Below are 12,066 nucleotides of genomic sequence, written 5' to 3'. Positions count from 1 at the left end.
TTCCCACACTTAAGATCTTGCAATGCCCTCATTTGCAAGAAATCAGTACAATTTAAACTATTGAGGGTGATTAGCGTAGAAAAATGATTAAATTTTACCAAAGTTTCCAAACATATTGGCATTTGTTTGATGAATGATAAATGGTGCACATCATTTGTTCATTCCGTCTTGTTGTTACATCACATTTGTTTTTCGTTTTGTCGTCAAAATTAGTAGCTTTTGCTGAACTTAATGCCAGTCTTTGAAAATTCACTGTTTTACCCTGTTGTGTACAATTGACAATATATATACATACAAATAATAACATGAATGGTAATTTGAAATGGGACTTAACATACTACTTTCAAATCAAATATGAAATATTAGTACAACATAATAAAAAAATTAAAACTTACATTAAAGTATCTCAATATTATATGTTTTAAACATAAGTAAATAAAAATAATAAAAAGATAAAAATCACCAACGGGAACTATATCAATCTGGATAGGGGTTCCAGTTCATGTCGTCGGGCGGGTTCCATGGTTGGTTATAGGTGTACTGATAGGCCTGGTTAGGGTCGTAGAGAGTAAATGGTGGTCGCATATCGAGCTGGTGTGGAGGAAAGTAAGCAGGTCGGGTCGGTACGTAGTTATTTGGTACCTGAGGTGATAGCTGGCTCATGATCTGATGCTGATGATAGTGCCATCTATCATGCTGCCATTGCCTAGAATGCTCGTACACATTCTCGGCGTGCCACTGCTCGAACTGACTATGTCTAGCCTCGTTTGTCATTTCTACCTCATCTATACGCTGGTAAACGTCAGTCATAGCCTCCCTAATGACATCCCTAATGTCATCCGGTTCCTCCATTTCCTCATCTGAACCTCTCTCTACCTGTGGATGATGACCATCATATAGTACTGCCTGATTGCGTCTGCTCTTTAATACCTTAGCACCCTGATAGACCTTCAATACTAAAGTATCAACCTGTTCCCTACACACCATCAGTGAACCCCCTTGATCCCTATCTACACCCAAATACTCTCCAATGAGAGTAACAAAAATACCTCATCCTATTATTCCCCCGTCCTGTATTTCTGCCACTATTTTGGACAGATAAAAACCAACACAGTAGGGGATATTAACAAAGCTTCTAGTGTTTCAAATACATTTAAGGTAAAATAAGTCGTGTAAGGTCATCTTCTCCTTGTTTTTACCTCTTTGTGTAATCGAATTAGCTAAAAAATCTATGTATAATACGTAGCTCTGCTTTGTTAATATCTAAATAGGAGTGTCTTCCTCCCAGCAAAAAAACATTATAATTTGACATACGCCTCCAGACGGCGTCCGCGTCAAAATTCCTATCTACCCGCTCCCCATGATAAATCAAATTTGTATAATCGGGTAGTAGTAATTCACCAGGAGTGTAAATCTGTAAAGCGCTGGCCATGTCCAGCATGGACATCCTGTACATCCTACGGCCAAGTAAAAATCTAAGAAAACTTTTATCATCTAACCTAACTACATCCGCATTAAGTGATATAGTACTCATAAGCTCAACACACCATTCCTTATATACAGGCCTACGAATGGTGAATAAACGTTCTCAATCGGGAAAAGAAGAGCTGCCATACCTTTGGATCAGATGCTGTCTAACTGAGTTAACTAGTTGGACCCTTTTCAAAGGCTCCCAATCGATTAGCCTCGGCACTTCTACATTTTTCGTTACCAGTTTAAATTTGTTACTTTGATACATCGGGTAATCTCTCCAACTTCGATCAAACCTCAAATTGGGATGCAACTGTTCTTCATGAATCGTTGGGTGTTATATTATCGGATGAATCAGAAATTGTACGTAGGCATTAACATATTCTTGTTGCGGATCATAATATGGTACGTGTTGATCAGGTTGTTGTTGTTCCTGTTGTTGCTCCGGTTCAGGTTCTGGTTCATATTGCATTTCTGGTTGTGGTTCCGGAACAGGTTGTCTAGATGATGATGATGCACCATCAGTATCGGTATATCTCTGCAAAACACATTAAACACAAAATTTGTGCATCCAAATATGCATTAGTGTTAGCAAAATAACAACTTGAAATAATTACAATAACATGTTTAATTAAAATTAAATTTATACACATTTTCATAATTTTTACAATTATACACTTTTTCAAATAAGCATATATGAAAATGTTTACAACATTCATTAGCATTCAACTCAAATAACATGTTAAAATAATCATTACTAGCAATTAAAAAAGTTTCAAATGGCATTTACATCAATTTAATCAAGTTGGATCAAAGTTTGGATCATTTAGCTACCTAAACATGTTACACTACTTAATTTAGCAATAATTCATGACAAAAATCGGCCATAACCTGTTTATATAAAAAAAAACCCCAAATTACTCAAGAACACAAACCGTAGATTTCTAAAAATTTTGAAGTTTTTTGCTTCAAATCATGTTAAATAGCATCAATCTAGGTTATACATGCATAATATACTAACAATTTAACTCTAATTACACTAGAAATTAACAAAATTAAATTAGGTAAAAATTAGCTCAAGAACACTAAAACTGAAAATTTAAAGAGTTTAAGGGTGAAATCTTTACCTTTCTTGAAAAACTTCTTAACAAATTCATGATTAAAGCGGATTATAGCAAGAGATTTGGTGAATTTTGGTGAAAAATTGGTGATTTTTGGTAAAGTTTGGGAGAGTGTTCAATAATTGTGTGTGTTGTGTTATGAGACAGAAGCAGACTCGCTGAGACTTTTGTTCCTGACTTGTTTTCAGTCCCCATGCGACCGCATGGATAGGCAGAGGAAACCCCATGCGATCGCATGGGGTACCTGGTTTTTTTTATATATAAAAACCTTATACTTTTAAAACAAATAATTAATTTTATTTAAAATTTTGTTTCTTTTAGAATGAGGGCGTTTTCGATCGTTGTCCTAGTCTGTCCCTCGACAAAATTTTAAAATTTGTCATTTTTAAGCGTGGTTTTAAAGGCAAAGATTTTTGGTTTTTTTTTTTTTTTTTTTTTTTTTTTTTGGCATACTTTAATTCAATAAGATTAAAAATAATGATAATAAAATTTCTCGTCCCTCCCTTGGGTAAAGCAATTTCGGTTCAATGACCTAGTTTTCAACTCACGACGAATTTTAGAAATCATATTTTTAACTTAATGAAATAAAGTACATTTTTGTTTTTAAATTCACATCAAACTTAAATTTAAAATGCATAAAATTAAAAATTCATATAAATATTATTAATATTTTTAATTTTACAAACTTATATTTAAAATATTAGTTTTAAAAATATTTACAAACTTAAATATATTGATTTTAAAAATTTACATTAATAATTTAATATTTATATATTAATTTTAAAAACATGGTAAAAATTAAAATTAAAAACCTTTTTGGTCTTTTATCCCACTTTAATCAATCAAATATTATCAAAAATATACGCCCCTTTTTTCGGTAAAGTAATTTCGGTTCCATAACCTAGTTTTACTCCTGACGAATTTTTGAAATATTTTGGGTTAATTAATTAAAGATATTTATACCTTAAGAATAAACGGTAAATTTTGCAGTGATGTAATAAATTTTTGTATGATATCAATAATTTCGGTTACGCATACCTAATTTTATGGAATACCAATTTAATACTTTATAGCGAACGATTCAGCGTTTATTATCAAAAGGTTAAAAGCAATAAATAAAAAAAAACTATACATACTTACCTATGAGATAGAATTCTCAGAGACCTGCTTTAGCCGACTCATAGGAGAGTCGTGTGATTTGGTTCTCCATAGCTACGTAGGCGTAACTTTGATTCTTCAATATCTTTTCTTCTAAACATATAAACGGTCCTTCTCTGCATAGAGTGACAAATTTGGTATTTGAATATGTTTGATTGTTTGAACATTTACCTTCGTGTGACCATTTTCCGCATTTATGACATCTTTCAAGGTGTCGTGCTCTTCTTTTTGTTGCGGACTTTGATTTGCCTTTACCAAAATGTATCTTATGATGATCTTTCCTGAGTTCTTTTCTTACTCCGTCCATTTTGCCTCTTATGAATGATACCAATTCACTCGGAAGGGTGTCATTATTACGTTTAGTAATCATAGCATGTAGCATTAGACCATGGTTTAGTTCAAAGGAATTCTTCATCTCGTAAAACCTAAAAAAAATAAAAATTCAGAATGGAGGGAGAAGACTAGTTCTTTAGGGTCTGCTAGGGAAAGACCATTCGGATTCCATTCTTGGAAACTACACAAAAACAGAATATCTAACTCTAACAGAAATACATATTATCCTAAAAAGATTTGAACCTTCCCACACTTAGTTAGCTGTGGTATCGAAATTGTGATTAACTTCATCTTCAACTTCCATCGGTCTATCTATGTAATGTTTAACTCCGTGACCATTAACTTTAAATTCAATCCCATTTGAATTTATTAATTCTACAGTTCCGTACGGGAAAACTCTTTTGACTATGAATGGTCCAGACCAGCTTGATTTCAATTTTCCAGGAAATAGCTTGAATCGTGAATTGAAAAGAAGAACTCTGTCTCCTTCTTTAAATTCTTTTGAACTTCTGATTCTTTTATCATGCCATTTCTTCGTTCTTTCTTTATAGATTAACGAATTTTCATATGCTTCATGTCTTAATTCTTCTAATTCGTTTAGTTGGCTTAACCATAGACGTCTGGCTTCATGCAAATCAAGATTACATGTCTTCAAAGCCAAAAATATTTTGTGTTCAGTTTCTACTGGAAGATGACATGCTTTTTCGTAAACGAGTTTAAAAGGTGTGGTTCCAATTGGATTTTTGTAGGCTGTTCTAAAAGCCCAGAGTGAATCCTCCAATTTCATGGACCATTCCTTCGGATTTGATCCTACGGTTTTCTCTAGAATACGTTTTAATGCTTGGTTGGTATTTTCAACTTGTCCACTTGTTTGTGGATGATAAGTGGTTGAGATTTTATGAGTTACTCCATATCTTTTGAGAACTTTCTCAAGTTGATTATTACAAAAATGAGTACCCCGATCACTTATTAAAGCTTTCGGTGTTCTGAACCTAGCAAAAAGACGTTTTAAAAAGTTGACTACAACTCGTGCAACGTTAGTTGGGAGAGCTTGTGCTTCCGCCCATTTAGATACATAATCAATGGCAACGAGAATGTAGAGATTATTATGAGATTTTGGAAATGGACCCATAAAGTCAATACCCCAAATGTCAAATACTTCACATAGTTGAATGACATTTTGTGGCATTTCCTCACGTTGACTTATTTTTCCGGCCCTTTGACATGCATCACAGGATTTGTAAAGAAGGTGTGCGTCTTTGAAAATTGAAGGCCAATAGAATCCAGTATCATAAACTTTTCTTGCTTTAAGTTGAGGCCCATAATGCCCTCCTGTTGGTCCTGTGTGACAATGGTTTAAGATTTGACTGGCTTCATCTCCGAATACACATCGACGCATTATTCCATCGGGACAACTTTTAAACAAATGTGGATCTTTCCATAAATAGTGTTTTATATCACTAAAGAATTTCTTTCGTTTTTGATACGACAACCCTTTTTCAAGGAATCCACATACTAAGTAGTTTGCATAGTTTGCAAACCATGGAATTTCATTATAATCTATCTTTAATAGATATTCATCAGGAAAGTTATCTTGTATGGCCGATTCATTTAGAACTTCTAATTCAGGATTTCCAAGACGAGAAAGATGATCAGCGGCGAGATTTTCTGCTCCCTTTTTGTCTCGGATTTCAATATCGAATTCTTGTAAGAGTAAGATCCAACGGATTAATCGTGGTTTGGCATCTTGTTTCGAAAATAGGTATCTAAGAGCAGAATGGTCGGTATAGACCACCGTTTTAGCTAGAAAGAGATATGAACTAAATTTGTCAAAAGTAAAGACAATAGCAAGGAGTTCTTTTTCAGTAGTTGTGTAGTTCGTTTGTGCTCCTTGTAACGTCTTACTAGCATAATAAATAGGTTGAAATCGTTTTTCAATCCTTTGTTCTAAAACGGCTCCCATTGCAAAATCACTTGCATCGCACATGAGTTCAAATGGTATATTCCAATTTGGAGTTATCATGATCGGCGCATTAGTGTGTTTTTCTTTAAGAATATTAAAAGATTTGATGCATTCATCTGAAAAGATGAATGGAGCATCCTTTTCTAGGAGTTTATTCATAGGAGTGGCAATTTTTGAAAAATCTTTTATGAAACGTCAGTAAAAACCGGCATGCCCTAGAAAACTCCTAACTCCTCTAACATTGGTGGGATGTAGAAGTTTAGCAATTACATCTACTTTAACTCTATCCACTTCAATTCCTTCCTTTGAAATTTTATGACCAAGAACGATGCCTTCTTTAACCATGAAATGGCATTTCTCCCAATTAAGAACTAGATTTGATTGTTCGTATCTAATAAGCATTCGTTCAAGATTAACTAGACATGTTTCAAAAGTATCACCGAAGACTGAAAAGTCGTCCATGAAAACTTCCATGCATTCTTCTATCATGTCGTGAAAAATTACCATCATGCATCTTTGAAAGGTTGCAGGGGCGTTGCAAAGTCCAAATGGCATGCGTTTGTAAGCAAAAGTACCATAAGGGCACGTGAACGTGGTTTTCTCTTGGTCCTCGGGTGCTATTGGAATTTAAAAATATCCGGAAAGACCGTCAAGAAAACAATAGTAACTATTTTCGGCTAATCTTTCCAACATTTGATCAATGAAAGGTAAGGGAAAGTGATCTTTTCTGGTGGCGTCATTTAATTTTCTATAATCAATACAAACACGCCATCATGTTACAGTCCTTGTAGGAATAAGCTCATTTTTTTCACTTGTAATGACAGTCATGCCACCCTTCTTAGGTACACATTGAACTGGGCTTACCCATGGACTATCAGAGATTGGATAAATTAAACCTGCATCTAGTAGTTTAATAATTTCTTTCTTAACAACATCTTACATATTAGGATTTAGTCTTCTTTGGCGTTGCACATACGTTTTATGACCTTCTTCCATAAGGATTTTATGTGTGCAATACGAAGGATTTATTCCTTTAATGTCATGAATTTTCCATGCAATAGATGGTTTATGAGCTTTTAGCACAGAAATGAGTCGAGATTTTTCATTTTCCGTAAGAGAAGATGATATTATTACAGGTAATTCAGATTCACCATGTAAATAAGCATATTCCAAATGATTTGGAAGTGACTTTAACTCTAATGTCGGTGGTTCTTCTATCGATGATTTGTATCGATATCTGTCTTCCTCTTTTAGCATTTGAATTTCTTCTGTTGTTGGTTCATATTCATTAGCCATGAGTGCGGCTAACATTTCAGCTTCATCAATTGGTTCAGTTCCTTCTCCTAAAGAACATTCTCCTATTCCTTGTAATTCTGAAAATTCTTCTAACAATTCTGCATGTGAATCTATAGTTTGAATATAATAACATGTATCATCTGCAGATTGCGGTTGTTGCATGGCTCTATCAACAGAAAAGGTAACACTCTCGTCCTCTATACTTAGGGTCAGTTTCTTACCGAACACGTCTATTATTGCTTTAGCCGTGTTTAAGAATGGCCTTCCTAATATTAGAGGAACTCGAGAATCTTCTTCCATGTCCAAAATAACAAAATCTACTGGAAATACTAAAGTACCAACTTTAACTAGCATGTTCTCCATTATTCCTCTAGGATATTTTACTGATCGATCTGCTAGTTGTATACTTATTCGTGTTGGTTTCAATTCTCCGATGTCTAGTTTAGCGTATAGTGAATACGGCATTAAATTTATACTAGCACCTAAGTCTGCCAATGCTTCTATTGAACTAAGACTACTCAGAAAACATGGAATTGTGAAACTTCCTGGATCAGAGAGTTTCTCTGGTATTTTATTAAACAGTACGACAAAACAATTAGCATTCATTATAACAGCCGATAGTTCTTCCATTTTCTTTCTATTTGTGATTAGATCTTTCAGAAATTTAGCATATCTAGGCATGCCTGAAATCACATCAATGAAAGGAAGATTTACATTTATTTGTTTAAACATATCCAAGAATTTGGATTTCTCGGCTTCAAGTCTTTCTTTTCTCATTTTACTTGGGTAAGGAAGTGGTGGTTGATATGGTTTAACATAAGGTTTAGCCTTAACTGTGTTATCTTCATTAACCTTTTCAACTACCGGTTCTGTTTCCTTATCTTGTTCAGATTGTGGTTCTTGTGGAGTAGGAATAGAGTCATTAGAAATTTCAGGTATTTCAGGTGGTTTAAGTGTAATATCACTTCTTGCGGTAATGGCTTTAGCTGTTTCATTTCGGGGGTTAGCATTTGTATCGCTAGGTAGACTTCCCGATTTTCTTTCACCGATCAACCTTGCTAGGTTACTTACTTCTTGTTCCAAATTTTGAATAGAAGCTTGTTGATTTCTAAATGCTTGAGCATTTTGTTCATTGGTTTGTTTCTGAGATGTGAAAAATTGAGTTTGAGATTCAACTAGCTTCGACATCATATCTTCTAAATTTGGCTTTTTATCATCGGTTTGTGGTGGTTTCCTTTGAAAAATAGGTCTTTGCTGATTGTAAGTATTATTGGATACTTGTTGATTGCTAGGACCTTGTTGGGTATTGTATGGAACATTTCGGTTATAATTCTGGTTTTGATTGTAGATTGGTCTTGGCGGTTGATAATTATTTTGATAATTATTTTCTGGCCTTCGGTTTATATATGAAATATTCTCTCTTTGTTCCATTGTTTATTCAATACTGAGACAATCTTTTGTCAAATGTGGTCCTCCACACTGCTCACAACTAATTCGTATAGAGTGAATATCTTTAGTCATCTTTTCTATTCGTCTCTCGACAGCATCTATCTTTGCGGAAATGGAATCAAAGTCATGGCTAGAATTGGCTCTAGCTGCTTTAGATGATCTAACGATATCTTTTTCTTGATGCCACTCATGTGAGTGGGAAGCAGTGTTATCAATAATTTTGTAAGCTTCAGTTACGGTTTTCTTCATAATGGAACCACCAGCTGCTATGTTGATATCTTTTCTTGTAGTGATGTCGCATCCTTGATAGAATATTTGTACTATTTGATAAGTGTCTAAACCATGCTGCGGACATCCTCTCAACAATTTTCCAAATCTTTTCCACGCTTCATATAGAGTTTCATTTGGCTTTTGTGTGAACGTAACAATTTCTCCTTGAAGTCTCACGGCTTTAGATGCCGGAAAGAATTGTTTAAGAAAATTTTCAACTAAAACGTCCCATGTATCAACCGCCCCTTCAGGTAACGATTCTAATCAATCTTTGGCTTCTCCCTTTAAAGTCCAGGGAAATAACATGAGATAGATCTGTTCATCCTCAACTTCTCTTATTTTAAATAAAGTACAGATCCTATTAAAGGTACGAAGATGTTCGTTTGGATCTTCCTTCGGCGCACCACTAAATTTTCATTGATTAGTTACCATGTGTAGGATTTGTCCTTTGATTTCATAATCTGGCGCATTAATGTCTGGTTGAGTAATTGCGTGACCTTGGCCAGTGCGTTTAGCTCTCATTCGGTCTTCCATACTTAGAGGTTGCAGATTTTCCATGATTGAATTTGTTGAATCCGAATCACTAGAGGATTCTGATTTAATGGTTTCTTCCTCGACAATCTCTGGATGAGTAATTTGTGGTTCAGGAGCAATGATTAATGGTTCAGGATCTCTGAATTGTCCCTGAATATCCTTCGGATTCTCAATTGTGAGGTCGGGTTCAAAAAATGGATTATCGGAAATTTGAATTGGAGTACTTAGTCGACTGGATGATGATTCTAAAGAAAAATCAACGGCAATAATATTGGCTAGATGTCTTGATCGAGTTACATGTGGTGAACGTATAAAAGGTGGTGAACGTTTTGCTCGGTGCATTCACTGAATATCCTAATAGTTGTAAAAGATAAAAATTATATTAGTTATCAAATTAATAGACTTTTCTAATTTTGCCCACGTTTCGAATAGCTAATAGATGCAGCAGGTAGCCAGGACCCTTTAAATCGGAAGCCCACAACTCGCCACTAACAAATCCAACTATTACTACGAACCAGAAAATTTTGGATGTCTATCAATTTAACCACTTAAAATAATTTTTTGTCGAAGTTTAAAGAAATTTTAGAGAAGAAATAGAAAATTCTATGTCCTAAAAACTAAAGCGTCGAGAAATAAGAAAGAAAAAGAGCGAGTCGGAAAACATCGAAAAATAAGCGTCCAAAAATAATAAAAAGAAAGTAAAGCGTCGAAACTCAAAAGTCTAAAAACTAAAAATTAAAACTTACGTCTAAAGGTATTAAAGCTTAAAAGGAATTCTATATCTAATACGGCAATAACTTAAAAAGGTACTAAAATTTATTTAAAACTAAAGCGATAAGCGACGTCGTAAAATTTTAAAGCTCCTAAATCTTAATCTAAAGAAAAAGCATTTAAGGGATTTTACGGCAAAGCCTAAAAATCTAGAAATAAAAATAACTACGGCAAAATAATGCACTTAAAACTAATTACGAACGAAAAATACAAATTACGAATTAAACTAATAAAAAGATACAAAAATATAAAAATAAAACTAAAGTTATAAAAATACAATTTTTTATAAAAATATTATTTTTATATTATTATTTTATAAAAGTATTAATTTATATAATTAATAAAACTAATTTAAACTAAATATTACAAATTAATTAAAACTAAAACTAAATATTAAAAACTAATTAACTAATTAAAACCTAATTATAATTAATTAATATTAATAATAAATAAAATCTTAACCCTAATCTGCAAACTGAGGTACCGGGGCTGTCAAATCAATCCATGTGATCGCATGGATTATGTATAGGATTTTCATGCGGTCGCATGGCTTCGGTTTCCAGGTCTGTTTAGATGGGCTGCTACAGTGTCGGGCCGTATTCTTTTTTTTAATTTTTTTAATTTTCTGTTTTATATTTATATAAAGTATTTATATAAAATAAATAAAAACTTAAATTTAAAAACTAAAATAGAAATATTAATAGTATCAAACATCATCCTAGCAGTACATAGCATGGCAATATTAACAGTATCAAACAAAATTAACAGTATCAAACAAAACTTAAATTTAAAAACGTAATCAGGCACTACAGCATCCTAGCAGTACATAGCATGTCAATATTAACAGTATCAAACAAAAGTAACATGCAATCAATGGCAGATGGTAGCATGCAGTAGCAAGAAAATAGGAGGAGCATACGGGAAGTTCACATAGCAGTAAATGTAAGCAGTTGTAGTGACCCGAACTTTTCCATGTTTATATATATTAATTGAGATTGATATTTACATGATTAAATGTTTCCAACGTGTTAAGCAATCAAACTTGTTAAGACTTGATTAATTGAAATATGTTTCATATAGACAATTGACCACCCAAGTTGACCGGTGATTCACGAACGTTAAAACTTGTAAAAACTATATGATGACATATATATGGATATATATATAGTTAACATGATACTATGATAAGTAAACATATCATTAAGTATATTAACAATGAACTACATATGTAAAAACAAGACTACTAACTTAATGATTTTTAAACGAGACATATATGTAACGATTATCGTTGTAAAGACATTTAATGTATATATATCATATTAAGAGATATTCATACATGATAATATCATGATAATATAATAATTTAAAATCTCATTTGATATTATAAACATTGGGTTAACAACATTTAACAAGATCGTTAACCTAAAAGTTTCAAAACAACACTTACATGTAACGACTAACGATGACTTAACGACTCAGTTAAAATGTATATACATGTAGTGTTTTAATATGTATTTATACACTTTTGAAAGACTTCAATACACTTATCAAAATACTTCTACTTAACAAAAATGCTTACAATTACATCCTCGTTCAGTTTCATCAACAATTCTACTCGTATGCACCCGTATTCGTACTCGTACAATACACAGCTTTTAGATGTATGTACTATTGGTATATACACTCCAATGATCAGCTCTT

The 12,066-nt window shown here is 33.2% G+C and overlaps 1 non-coding gene across 1 annotated transcript; it reads left to right on the top strand.

Annotated features, from left to right (window-relative positions):
- The first annotated feature begins 9,127 nt into the window (after positions 1 to 9,127).
- LOC139851159 (small nucleolar RNA R71) lies at positions 9,128 to 9,234 on the top strand. Its single transcript, XR_011760517.1, has one exon. It is a non-coding gene; the product is annotated as a small nucleolar RNA R71 (small nucleolar RNA).
- The last annotated feature ends 2,832 nt before the right edge of the window (positions 9,235 to 12,066 follow it).

Source organism: Rutidosis leptorrhynchoides, chromosome 5, assembly GCF_046630445.1.
Source record: "Rutidosis leptorrhynchoides isolate AG116_Rl617_1_P2 chromosome 5, CSIRO_AGI_Rlap_v1, whole genome shotgun sequence".
NCBI classification, from domain to species: Eukaryota; Viridiplantae; Streptophyta; class Magnoliopsida; order Asterales; family Asteraceae; genus Rutidosis; species Rutidosis leptorrhynchoides.
This window is presented reverse-complemented; position numbering and strand designations above follow the sequence as displayed.